General features: G+C 45.8%; 1 protein-coding gene across 2 annotated transcripts in view; it reads left to right on the forward strand.

The window, feature by feature from the left end:
• Positions 1-14,239, forward strand: part of ADAM17 (ADAM metallopeptidase domain 17) — a 111,213-nt gene that overhangs the window by 44,655 nt on the left and 52,319 nt on the right. The gene's annotated exons all lie outside the window — the stretch shown is intronic.

Here is a 14,239-nt window from a genome sequence, read left to right on the forward strand (position 1 = left end):
TATTGGCACCTTCTTAAAATTGGAAGAAATAATTGCATTCCAAGGTTTGCTTGTGTAATTTGTAGTTCATAGGTGCTGACAATATAGAAATCACACCAGCAACTAGTTAAAATGGTGAAAAACTGACTCAACTTTTCTCGGCAGGGCGAGTTCCTGGCTCCTGACTTTTTTTAGCTGGCTCCTAGATTCCAAGCAAATTTGTCAAGCCCTGCAATGTAGGGCCCAGTGTCAGAAAGTTGGGTCTGCGTCCGAGGTCATGGGTCTTACAGCAGGACAATGACCCAAAGCACACGTCAAAAAAGCAACCAGAAATGGTTTAAGACAAAGGACTGGAGAGTACTGAACTGGCCCCAGCAATGGTTCCCGATTTAAATCCCATAGATCACCTGTGGAGGGATCTCAAAACAGCAGTTGGGAAAAGGAACCCTTTCCAACAGAAGGAGCGGTTGGCAAGAGTGGCCCAAAATTTCAGTGGAGGGTTGTAAGAAACTCATTGATGGTTACAGGTAGCCATTGATTTCAGTTATTTTTTTTTTCTTAGGAGTATGCTACCAAATATTAAAGCGAGAGTGCCAAAAATGTTGTCCAGTCAATTTTTGGAGTTTTGCATGGAATGTGTCAGATTTGTCTTTTTTTCTTTCTCCACTTTTTTTTGTGTCGCCCTAATACAAAGTAAAGAAATAAAAATGTGAATGCCCAAACAGTTGTAATTGCAACAATTCTCTGGGCGAAGTGGTACATTTTCTGACAGAGGTGCACTGCCAATATATTTGGCCATGACTGTATAACATTTTTTTTTTTTTTTTTAATCTTTTTAATATCACTTTATGCTGGCCATACATAGATTGAAATTCAGCCAGTTGAGCAGGCATAATCTGAATTTCGATCGACGGCGTATGTGCATCCTAGTTGTACACATGTCTATAACTGGCTGATCCTCTCGGTGGCTAGAGGCGATGGAAAGTGTTCCGCTCTGTGAACAAGTGTGACGTCACCGGAGTGTGGGGGAAACGGCGCGTGCGAGGCTCACCTCACCGGAGTGTGGGGGAAACTGCGCGTGCGAGGCTCACCTCACCGGAGTGTGGGGGAAACTGCACGTGCGAGGCTCACCTCACCGGAGTGTGGGGGAAACTGCGCGTGCGAGGCTCACCTCACCGGAGTGTGGGGGGAAACGGCGCATGCTCACCTCACCGGAGTGTGGGGGAAACGGCGCGTGCGAGGCTCACCTCACCGGAGTGTGGGGGAAACTGCGCGTGCGAGGCTCACCTCACCGGAGTGTGGGGGGAAACGGCGCATGCTCACCTCACCGGAGTGTGGGGGGAAACGGCGCATGCTCACCTCACCGGAGTGTGGGGGAAACGGCGCGTGCGAGGCTCACCTCACCGGAGTGTGGGGGAAACTGCGCGTGCGAGGCTCACCTCACCGGAGTGTGGGGGGAAACGGCGCATGCTCACCTCACCGGAGTGTGGGGGGAAACGGCGCATGCTCACCTCACCGGAGTGTGGGGGAAACGGCGCGTGCGAGGCTCACCTCACCGGAGTGTGGGGGAAACGGCGCGTGCGAGGCTCACCTCACCGGAGTGTGGGGGGAAACGACGCATGCTCACCTCACCGGAGTGTGGGGGAAACGGCGCGTGCGAGGCTCACCTCACCGGAGTGTGGGGGAAACGGCGCGTGCGAGGCTCACCTCACCGGAGTGTGGGGGGAAACGGCGCATGCTCACCTCACCGGAGTGTGGGGGGAAACGGCGCATGCTCACCTCACCGGAGTGTGGGGGAAACGGCGCGTGCGAGGCTCACCTCACCGGAGCGTGGGGGAAACTGCGTGTGCGAGGCTCACCTCACCGGAGTGTGGGGGGAAACGGCGCATGCTCACCTCACCGGAGTGTGGGGGAAACGGCGCGTGCTCACCTCACCGGAGTGTGGGGGAAACGGCGCGTGCGAGGCTCACCTCACCGGAGTGTGGGGGAAACGGCGCGTGCGAGGCTCACCTCACCGGAGTGTGGGGGGAAACGACGCATGCTCACCTCACCGGAGTGTGGGGGAAACGGCGCGTGCGAGGCTCACCTCACCGGAGTGTGGGGGAAACGGCGCGTGCGAGGCTCACCTCACCGGAGTGTGGGGGGAAACGGCGCATGCTCACCTCACCGGAGTGTGGGGGAAACGGCGCGTGCTCACCTCACCGGAGTGTGGGGGAAACGGCGCGTGCTCACCTCACCGGAGTGTGGGGGAAACGGCGTGTGCTCACCTCACCGGAGTGTGGGGGAAACAGCGCGTTTCAGTGCATGCTAGGCTCACCTGCTAGAGATTGCAAGCCCTCCTCCTTTAGGGTTCCTAATTTCAACTGGGTGAAGCTGGGCGGTAATGGTCTGTTTTTAGGTTTATAGAAATAGAGTTCAACAGAGTGGGAGGTCACAATAAATATTCTTCACACCTTGGGAACTGAAAATGTTCAAAAGACAGAACACAACAGCCTGCCAATCGCTTGCAGCATTCTACTCTCTGCTATGTTATATTTATCTGCACAAGGTCCATACCTCTCAAGGGGATCATCATCCCTGAGGCCAGATACTTGTCCTTGATTTACTCTGCTTCCCACATGTGCTACAGGAAGCCTTAGCTGTGCTTAACGGGAAACTATAATATTACATTTTCAGTGAGTACATATTTGAGCTATTATTATTGCAGGTAATATAACATGTTTGTTTAAAAAAAACAAAAAACTTCCTGCCTGCCCCATAGCAGATTTACTGACACAGGGCAGCTGCTCTGAGCAGAATCACGTGTGTGTTTATATGTATGCATATGTAGTGGTGCCAATGGCTATGATGACCGATCTGTCTGCCTGTAGGATCGACTGTCCTGCCTCCTAATATGATCAGCGATCTGGCAACCCTCTCCTCCCCTCCTCGGCTCAATCTGTGGTCTTGGTCTTTTGGATCAGCCTCCACTCTCTCCCACGTCCTGTCTCCTTCCCAGGCTTCTCCTCTCTTCCTCATTTCGGTACTCGGGCTTTCCTTTTTCTATGCTCCCGCCCCTGTTGCTCACTCATATGGCATTTGTAGATCTCTTCCAGCTTATCTGAATGGAAAGGTCCTGCCAGCAGCATACAAGATTCGCCAAAAGGAGAGATTTCATAACTAGTACTCTGACATTATAGTATATACTATATAGATGTGTCCTGCATGATTTAATGACCATATGCCTGTTGCACAAAAAAGCTGGAATGTGCGTTGTGAATGTGGTTCAGTAATTTTGGGCTGCAGTGTAAATGTGTAATGCTGAGCTAGTTAGGCTGGGCTTCTACTATGGGTCAAAGGAGTGCAACCCATTTTGCACTCCTGTAACCTGTTTTCAGCAGACAGCGGTCTGCAGACCGCTCTCTGCTGACGTCGCACAGAACAATCCAGGCACTGTGTTTCGGAACTCTGGGAGTCTGGATCTTAGCGAGCCCCTGAGACAGCTGCTCCCCGCCCCTCCACAGCTCAGCACTCCAGTGAGCGTGAAACAGAGCAGGAGAGCTGCTGACTGACAGGCAGCAGCTCTCTGCTCGGGGAGTCGAGAGAACCGAGCCATCAGCAATGTTCAGTGGCTCGGTTCTCAGTCCACAGGTGGTGGGGGACAGATGCAGCATCGGTCCGATGCTGCATCCACCTAGGTGAGTATGATTATGGGGGGAAAAAATCCCATACTTCACTTTTAACATGCAGTAACGCATTCCTTTTATCGGCCATAACAGGACACAGGGGAATATTAATGCTTACGACACAGGGTTATGCTGTCACCTACAGGTGATTGGACACTGGTAAAAAGAGATGAAGGTCCCTCCTAGGCATAACCCCTCCCTGGTAGACAGGACTTCAGTTTTCTTGCCAGTGTTTGAAGGTGATGGTCACTGCTGTGCATCTCATGATTTATCAGATTTTCATTTTTCCAAAAATGATAGAGACAGGTTCTCTTGAAATCCATTCCTACAGCCATCATGGTATCCAGAACCCACCCCGGATGAGAAGGATGGGGGAACGGGATGGTCTATAATGTTTGCTGATTTGCACTGAACCCTGTGTTTACAGAACCCCTGCATAATGCTATTTTGCCTGGTGTTTTTCGGTAGGGTGCTTTACAGGTCCAGGGCAGTGAACCCCAGCTGGTGGATTGAGTCCCTGAAGGCCTTGTGGCTGAAGCACACTGTGATGGGTGAAGTTTGGAGCCCTCCTAAAAAGGGGTTCTGCAGCTGGGCTGGTGAGTGCCCAATGGTAGCCCTGCTGGTATTACCATGTTTAGCCAGGTGTGCCCCCCCTTAGGCCAGGTTCTAGTGCTTTTGGGACATTCCTGTTTCAAAAGGTTAAGAAGATGATCTGTATCAAAGCCATCCTCCCTCCTAAATTTTAATTTTTATTTTAAAACTTCATACACATTTCTGCAGTTCTGCAGGTAGTTGCCACGTGTGGAATATATTGCCAGGAATTTTCTTGTGAATGGCATCATTTTATGTTGCGATGGGAGAAAGATGTTGATGCGTGTATTAGTGTTCTTCCGGTAAGAAGCAGCAGGAGGCATTCTCAGAAGTGTGTTCTTTTTCCTGGATTTTCTGCCGTATGTTTCTTTGCACAGCATTTCAACAGAAACAGAATGCCTGTTTTTTTCATAAATACATTTTGTTCTATTGCTCTCTACAGCATCTCTCCAATCTCTCTCCCTTTTCACTCCCATTTCTCATTTTGTCTTTTTCCCAAAAAAAATCTATAGTAGTAATAAATGGGAATGACAGCCATGTGAACTAGCTTCTTCCTTTTTGTTTGATTGTATTCCAGATTCTCAAGAGGAAATTTAAAAGCAAATCAAAAATAACTTCAATACTTTTTTGTTTATTTTTGGATGACTAACTTAGTTTTCCATTTCCTGTTATAGTAGAATATTTGTAATGCACTCTGAAAATAGCACTCCCCTTCTCTATTTTAATGGAGGTTTTAATAAAAAGTGGAAGTTAAAGGGGTTGTAAAGGTTCAGGGTTTAAAAATAAACAAACCATACTGGCCTCCACTGTGCAGTTGGTTTTGCACAGAGTGGCCCCGATCCTCCTCTTCTAAGGTCCCTCAGCAGCCCCCCTGGCTCCTCCTCTTCTCGAGTGTCCTGTCGGAGGAGCGCTCTCTTTCAGGACACCCGTGCGGGCGCGCTCCCGTGTCCTGCTTCTGCGTCTATTGACACAGAAAGCAGAACTCTGCCCCGTCCCCCGCGTCATTGGATTTGTATGACAGCAGTGGGAGCCAATGGCTGCGCTGCTTTCAATCTATCCAATCAGGGCACGAGACACTGGCCGGAGATGGTGTGCTCGTTCCCGTTGTGGGAAACGCAGGGCTCAGGTAAGTATAACGGGGGCTCGGGGGGGGGGGGCAGCTGAGTGACAGAAGATTTTTCACCTTAAAGCGGAGTTCCACCCAAAAATGTAACTTCCGCTTTAAGAGAAGGTGACCACCCTGACATGCCACATTTGGCTGTTTTTTTTTGGGGGGGGGAGCGGAAACCCTCTTTAGGGGCATCCAGCTCCCATTTCCTCCTGGGGCTCCGTGGCACTGGAGAAGTTCACCTCTTCCCCCTCCCTCCATGCAATCTTCTGGGACACATCACAGGTCCCAGAAGATTGCCCGGCCAATAACCATGCACCTCGCGCATGCGCAGTGCGTGCCCACAGTCACAATGCCCGCACAGAGGAGAGGGCTTTGTTCGCCCGCAACGCTGATCCATGGGACAGGTGAGTATCAGATTATTAAAAGTCAGCAGCTACACTTTTTGTAGCTGCTGACTTTTATATGGGTGGAACTCCGCTTTAAGGCAAAGAATGTATCAAGATGAAAAACCTTGAGGGTTTACAACCCCTTTAACCCTAACCGCAAACTTTTTTAATTTTTTCCCCCTTTTTGTATTGTAAACAATACCATTAAGTGTTTTTCTTATACAGTGCCTTAAAAAAGTATTTATACCCCTTGAAATTTTCCACATTTTGTCATGTTACAACCAAAAGCGTAAATGTATTTTATGTGATAGACCAACACAAAGTAGCACATCATTTTGAAGTGGAAGGGAAATCATAAATGGTTTTCAAAATGTTTAACAAATCTCTGAGAAGTGTGTCATGGATTTGTATTCAGCCCCCTTTACTCTGATACCCCTAACTAAAATCTAGTGGAACCAATTGCCTTCAGAAGTCACCTAATTAGCAAATGGAGTCCACTTGTGTGTAATTTAATCTCAGTATAAATACAGCTGTTCTGTGAAGCCCTCAGAGATTTGTTAGAGAACCTTACTGAACAAACAGCATAATGAAGACTAAGGAACACACCAGACAAGTCACAGGGCTAAAGTTGTGGAGAAGTTTTAAAGCAGGGTTAGGTTATAAAAAAAATATCCCAAGCTTTGAACATCTCACAAAGCACTGTTGAATACAAATGCACGCTACGCTTTTCAGATCTTTCTTTTTTTTTTTTTTTTTTTTTTTAAACCATTTCTCATCATCCTTCCACTTCACAATTATGTGCCACTTTGTGTTGGTCTATCACATAAAATCCCAATAAAATACATGTACATGTTTGGTTGTACCATAACAAAATGTGGAAAATTAATACTTTTTCAAAGCACTGTATCTGTCTGTCTGATAAGTGCAAAAGGAATACCTTTAGTGTTATCTCAAGCAGTGTTCTTTACCCTACTCGGTTTACCTCTGTGAACAACAAAACACTACCAATGTCATGAGATGAGGCGAGGGGGGAGTTGTTTTATAACCACTTGACCTCTGGAAGATATACCCCCTTCGTGACCAGGCCAAATTTTGCCATACGTCACTGCGCTACTTTAATTGACAATTGCACGTTCTGTGTCTTTTTTCTTTCTCCACAAATAGAGCTTTCTTTTGGTGGTATTTAATCACCTCCTGTGTTTTTATTTGAATTATTTGTGCTACGAACAAAAAAAGAGAGACCATTTTGGAAAAATAATATATGTGTGTGTGTGTGTGTGTGTGTGTGTGTGTGTGTGTGTGTATGTATATATGTATGTGTGTGTGTATATATATATATATATATATATATATATATATATATATATATATATATATATATATATATATATATATATATATATATATATAGAAATATATGACTTTCTTTAAAACGCATCCAATAAAAAATGTAAAACAAATCAAATTTTTAGGCCAATATGTTTTCTGCTACATATTATTGGTAAAAAAAACAAACAAAACAATAAGCATATATTGTCAAAAATATGCACTGTCACTGAACTAATGATGCTGGCTGGGAAGAGGTTAAACAGCTATGGCGATCAAAGGGTTAACTGTGTGCCTAGCCAGTGTTTTTGTGTACAGTGTGCTGCTTTCAGAAAGGGATGCTTTGCAAGGAAAGAAAATCCATCACATCTTTGGTGTCAGGATGGAGCTATGCATTGTTTACATATGCAGAGCTCCATCCAGCCCCTCTCCCCGACGATCAGCGTCTGCCGGTGGACATCCATTCATTGACACCTGGTGATCTGCTTCTGCTGTGACTAATCACAGCAGAAGCGGTGCACGGAGCCCCCTATGCAGAAGTGCAGAATCGCATATATATACATAATTCTGCACAGAACAGCCGCCCTGTAGTAGTAAATCTGCTATGGGGTGGTCAGCCAGTGGTTAAAGTGATTCTAAAGTGTTTTTTGTTTGTAAATAACAAACCTGTTATATTTACCTGCTCTGTGCAATGGTTTTGCACAGAATAGCCCCGATCCTCTCCTTCCCTTCTGGCTCCTCCCCCTGTCACGTGCTCCCAATAGCAAGCCTCTTGTTATGGGGGCATGCAAGCAGGTTTGCTCCTAAGCCGCACTCCTGTGAATGGACATTGTCCAGTCACACATGGAGAGTGAATTGCCCCCCACTCTACCCTCGTTTACTCACAGGCTGTGATCGCCAGCTGCAGTGTGAACCAATGATGGAGGAGAGATCGGGGAGAACCGATGCTCTCATGCACATCGCTGGATTGAGATGGGGCTCAGGTAAATATTAGGAGGGTCTGGGGAGATGCTGCACTCCAGGCTTTTTTTTACCTTCATGCATAAAGGTAAATGACATTCTGCCTTTAGAGCCACTTTAAGCCTTGACACACTTCCTGTCACAGAGCGACAGTGTTGCTCCCCCAAAAATACAAAACAGCGAGTGACTACTACTAGGACAGAAAGTATTACTGATAAGTCTACTAAGTAAAACCAAAGGAAAAAGGCCAGAAAAAAGGAAACTAATGCAACCACCACATCTAAGGTCTGGTAGGCTGCTATACATAATGTTTTTTCCTTTCATTTATATCTGCTATAAAGCGTACTGTTCCCCCTCCCCTGCAAGTCTAAAGCTGGACCTAAAGTCGCACGGTTCAGCAGGGATCAGTTGAATTTTGATACATCCATGGCTGTTGCCACTTTAGAGAAGTCAGTCTAATCATCAACTTTTTTGGAACAGGACTGTTAGAAAACTTTCATTTGTATTCTGACTGCAGAGGAATCCCTGCTGTCAGAATACAGTAGCAATTAGGATTCCTCCATCCACTTAATTTGTGTGGGTGGGAGAATCTATTAGTTTTTTTTTTTTCCAATCAGCCCTCTGGGTGATCCAAAAAAATATAAAAAAATCCGTGTTTAGGGTGTCATTAGGATTGCATTGACACCTGCAAAATTTTGCACACCCAATGCAATTTAAACGTGGTGCTGGATACGCGCACGGTACGTGGATTTCCCATACTGTTTTATGGTGTTAAAGCCTGGTACACACCCAGCGGGTTGAATGAAAAGAAAACTGACAGCTCCTGTTGGAGCCGCTGTACTAACAGTTCTGTGTTAGAACAGCGATCTCCCCTGCTGAGCTATTTTCCGTCAGAAAACTCCGGTCAGCGCTCTCCACCAATGATCAGGAGCGGATCGGTTGCTGGTTTTCCAGCATGCTCGTCTGACAGAAGCCGGCCAAACGACCAGCTTCTGTCGGACTAGCTTGCATACACACAGTGGCCCAGATTCAGGTAGAACCGCGCAATATTTGCGTGGGCAAAGGGCAACGATTTTTGCTCTGCGCTCACGCAAATATTTCGATTTGCCCGCGATTCACGGAGCAGTAGCTCCGTAAATTGCGCGGGCGCTATGCTAATTTGCCCTGCGTAAGGGTGCCTAATGTAAATGATCCCGCCGGGGGCGGGAATCATTTAAATTAGGCGCGCTCCCGCGCCGAGCGAACAGCGCATGCTCCGTCGGGAAACTTTCCCGACGTGCATTGCGGCAAATGACGTCGCAAGGACGTCATTTGCTTCTAAGTGAACGTGAATGGCGTCCAGCGCCATTCACGAATCACTTACGTAAACGACGTGAAATTCAAATTTCACGAGCGGGAAGGGTGGCTATACTTTAGCATTGGCTGCGCCTACTATGAGTAGGAGCAGCCTTACGCTAAAGTCGCCGTACGGAAACTCCGTACCTTGCGTGCGCAGGGCCCGCGCAACTTTTGTGAATCGGTGGTAGTATGCAATTTGCATACTATACGCCGATCACAATGGCCGCGCCCCCTAGCGGCCAACGCAAGAATGCAGCCTGAGATATGAAGGCATAAGGAGGCTTATGTCTGTCATATCCTAGGCTGCAGTCCGCGTAGCGATGTTCCTGAATCAGGGGCATTCGCTACGCGGGAGCAAAACAGCTATTGCGCCGCGCAACCTATGGTTGCGCGGGCGCAATAGCTTCTTGAATCTGGGCCAGTGTATCTCCCCACATTCGGTCAGTGTTTACTAGGCATAAGGGTCCCCTAGCACCTTTGCAGTGCATTGACGTGTGGTACTATGCACATGTTAACTTACAACGTTTTGTGTCCTTTTTTAACACCCACCCTCAACTTTGTTCTTATTGAGATTGCACCACCAAGGAGGACAGCAATGTTTACATCCCTTCATAGATATCTTCATATCAATGTCTGTACAGGCACAATAGAAATCCCATAAACTTCTAAGGGGCTGGAAAACAGAGATCCATTCAAGTCTATGTTAATCTACAATGTACAAGCAGGCAATGCTAGGAAAAAGCTAGCAAATGCGATGTAAACATTGCTATGAGCTGCAGTGGCGCAGTCTTAAAACATGGGACTTTGAATAGGAGGGTGGGCTAGTTCTGCTCGAAGGGGCAACGCAAATGTGTGAAAAGCCAGCCTAAAGGGAAAGAGGTGAAATAGTATATTAATGTTATGCAGTCTTCTATACAGCCATCAGGTGCAGTCCAGTGCAATTTTTATGTCATTGGTATGATCAGTTCTTAAAGAAGCCTGCTCTTTTTGGGGCTCTCAAAGTATTGCCTACTTTATTAAGTTTTATGTCAACAAATGGAGCCACAAAGCAAACTACCCTGCTGTGCTGTCTCTTTAGGTAACCCATAGTGCTCTTGAAATCTAATGTCATGTGTTGTATACATTTTAATTGTTTTTACAATAAAATTTAACAAATGAGTAAAATGTTTTTAGGGCTAACAATATTGGTTGGCTAATTTGGTTTCTACTCTAGTTGGCCCTGGCGTAGTCTTCTTTACCTATGCTAGTGTAGTGTGCCAGTGTATTTTAATCCTATAGAGAGGAAATAGGAGGATGACTAATTGTGAATCACCAGTTCATAGGGGAGGATAGTATCACGGCAATAGTTATTAGGATTATTTCTTACTCTGACAGCTCTTCTTGGTCCTCTGTGTATGAGGACTTGGATCTTTCTGTACACTGCAGGAGAGCTGTAAACTGTCAGCTATCGGAGAAACATGCTTCAGTTGTCATAATGGTCTGTGCAATGTCCGGGTGACTCTTGTGTAACTCAGTGTTTTCTGAGAAAGCTTCCTGTGCTTCATAGTGATACATGTAGCTTGGAACTGATAGCTGTCTGTTGAGTTGTGCAACGCTGTATACTGTGGCAGTGACAGCTGGTGCTCCAATTTTTTTTGTGGGGTGCAAACAAAATGAAAAAAAAAACCATAAATTGCAGCTACTGTGCCCCATCAATTGCTGCCAGTGTGCCCCATCAATTGCCGCCAGTGTGCCCCCCCCCCCCCGCCCGGCACTTGCCTGTCTCGGATCACGGCACTGTCCTCCACGCTCCCTCTGAGTCCTCGATGTCTTCTCCCGTCCTTCTGCTATGATTGGACGCCTGATAGGCATGCAATCACAGGGCCTGTCACTTCAGCCAATCAGGTTACAGGTAATCAGACCCGGTGTTGATTGGCGGGTCAGTGTTAGGGAAGCGTTTTTATTTGCTTCCCTAACATAACACTGTGTAAACAGTGAACGCAGAGCATTGCGCCTACTGTTTACCAATTTGGAAGCCTATTCGAGCCCATGGCTCTAATTGTCATGTCTATTGGAACCCACGGCTCTAATCAAGCACTTCCAAAATCACCCCTGCCGCTGTAATTCAGATGCCCGGCGTCCGACAAGGGGGCGGCAGCATCGACAATAGATAGATTCAGCATTGCATGTATCTATCTATTGGTGATTGCGGATGCAGGAGAGAGGGGGTGGCGCTCCTGCGCCCTCTATAGACTCACTGCCTTTGTACTGTGGTGTACATTGTGTGGTACCATAATGGGTAAATGTATTTGTCTTATGTTGGTTAAGGATGTGACTGACCGTTTCATTCCTTCTTTTGACCATACGGTTTTGATGCAGCAAAAATAACGCTTGTGTTCTCCACATACCCGGCAAAAATAAGTTTCACAGCAAACATGTTTGTGTTTCAGAGGGTTTTCAATAGTTTTCTAAGGAACCATCTTGGGTTAAAGCATTAGTGGGTCCCAAAAGAGTTTGAGTGAAAGGGAGTCACCGCTCCAGGGAGATATACTGAGAAATCAAGAACCTCTCAGGAAACCAAGGGTGCCGGCAATGCACAAGGCAAATAGTGGAAACTTTAAAAAGATGGACAGCCGCACTCCAAAAAACTCTTAAAGCGGGGGTTCACCCGTACATAACACTTTTTACCCTTAGCTTCATGCTCGTTTTGTCTAGGGGAATCGGCTAGTTGTTTTAAAATATGAGCTGTACTTACCCGTTTACGAGATGCATCTTCTCCGCCGCTTCCGGGTATGGGCTGCGGGACTGGGCGTTCCTATTTTGATTGACAGTCTTCCGAGAGGCTTCCGACGGTCGCATCCATCGCGTCACGATTTTCCGAAAGAAGCCGAACGTCGGTGCGCAGGCGCAGTATAGAGCCGCAGCGACGTACGGCTTCTTTCGGCTACTAGTGACGCGATGGATGCGACCATCGGAAGCCTCTCGGAAGACTGTCAATCAAGAAGGAACGCCCGCTCCCGAAGACCCATACCCGGAAGCGACGGAAGAAGATGCATCTCGAAAACTTTAAGTACGATTCCCCTAGACAAAACGAGCATCCATCTAAGGGGATTGTTTGAAAAAATAGTTTAATGGGTGATCTCCCGCTTTAAGTTGTCTTCATTGTAAAATAAATGATAAAATGCACTACAAAAAGCAGCAAAAATAAGAAAAACAGCCGACGCGTTTCACACTGGATCAGTGCTTAGTCATGGCACCGTGAGTTTGAGGTGTTGACTTTGCCATTGAATTCTACAGATCTCAATTTAGTCGAGCATCTGTAGATGTGCTGGAAAAACAAGTCCGATCCATGGAGGCCCCATATTACAACTTGAAGGACATAAAGGATCTGTTACTGATGGTTTGGTGCCAGATATCACAGCATACCTTCAGAGGTCTAGGGACATCCATGCCTCAACAGGTTGGGGACGAATGGGTTATATTCAGACAGTTTAGCTGCATTTAGAGAAAATGTTATCCAGGATCCGATTGTATACTTTTAATTTCAGATAAACCTGCTTTATAGCAGAAACATCTAAACAAAGGAAAATATAAATGCAGGAGTGCCCAAGAAGGTCACTGAGATTATGGGGGCAGAGGACTGGATAGCAACTTGCAAGGGGTACACAGACACTCTTCCGTACTATTTGGGCAGCTTGGTGGTACTATAATACTGACCTGGACTCTGTCCCATCAAGCCTAGATGTCGCCCGATTGGCACTAGCAAACACTTCCGTACACTTACCCACTTGGCACCATAGAGGCCCAAAACTCACTAGTGTACACCATTGCTTTACTCATTATTTGTCCAGTGGATTACGCCGGTGGTATTGGGTTTTGTTTTTTTGTCGTATGAAAGTGTCCAATCTGGTGGGGAATTATTTTCTTAGTTGTATGCATTACTTGGCTGTGTGCATTCCTTACTTCCCTCCCTTTTTTTTTAGTTTCAATAGTTATATAACTAATAACTGTATTCTATAAATAGTTTTTTTTTGGTAAACAATAAGTTTGGCCAGGGGCCTAAAATCCGGTACACACACAGGGGGACGACTCGGCAAGGCGATCTCAAGGCGTCTTGAGAGGCAACTTGCAAAATGACTTCCGTATTGAAGTCAATGCAAGTCGCCCCCAAGGTCGTACTTCAACCTTTTTCTAAGTCGGAGCGACTTGCGTCACTCCTATTAGAACGGTTCCATTGACTACTGCAGACCGAGACTTGTCAGGCGGCTGAGTCGCCTGACAGGTCGCCCCTGTGTGAACCGGCTCTTATGTCTATATATCTACTGTCATCTTGGCTCATAAGAAGCAGGTTACGTATTAAACTGATGGGGCTTATTTTATATGGCTAGTCTAGACCTGTCTACCTCTGTTGTTTTGTTATATACAGTATATATATATATATATATATATATATATATATATATATACACACAATATATATATATATATATATACACACAATATATATATATATATATATATATATATACACACAATATATATATATATATATATATATATATATATATATATATATATATATATACACAATATATATATTTTGGATCCCTTATCAACACTTGCACTCATTTTGTAGGTTATCTATGTGTTTTTTTTTTCATTTGTACAATCCCGTGGTTATACGCAAGGCCTGTTTCAGTTATTTGTTGTACTGTGCCGTAAATTTTCCACTGCCTACAGTCACCTCATATATGTATGTTATATACGTGTTGAAAGATTATATATAAAAACAATGCAGGGGTGCCAGTAGGGGGGTCTAACTGAAGCAGAGTTGTTATGGAACTATTTCTGATTGGGACTCGTAAACAAAAGTTAATACTGCAGCTGCAGGAACAGATACACAA

The sequence above is a fragment of the Rana temporaria genome, chromosome 4, assembly GCF_905171775.1.
Source record: "Rana temporaria chromosome 4, aRanTem1.1, whole genome shotgun sequence".
NCBI classification, from domain to species: Eukaryota; Metazoa; Chordata; class Amphibia; order Anura; family Ranidae; genus Rana; species Rana temporaria.